The following is a 256-nucleotide window of genomic DNA, read 5'->3' on the forward strand; positions in this document are numbered from 1 at the left end:
ACACCGGTCTGTCCACGCATCATTTCAGGTCCTCGAGGCGCCTGGCCACCCGGGGATGACACATCCAGAAATGCAGGTGCTCCGATCTGCCGGGTGAGTCAGAGGCAGCGGAACGAATCGTATTCGCTCTCGCCTCCTGGTCTTCCCTGCACAGACATTAGTTGCGGCTTCCTCCTGAGGCTTTCTCTGACTCACTCCACGGGAAGGAAAGCCAGATTCATGTTTTGGAGAAAGAGGAAAAGGCGAGAGCAGAGGG

Source organism: Myotis davidii, unplaced genomic scaffold (assembly GCF_000327345.1).
Source record: "Myotis davidii unplaced genomic scaffold, ASM32734v1 scaffold488, whole genome shotgun sequence".
Lineage (NCBI taxonomy): Eukaryota > Metazoa > Chordata > Mammalia > Chiroptera > Vespertilionidae > Myotis > Myotis davidii.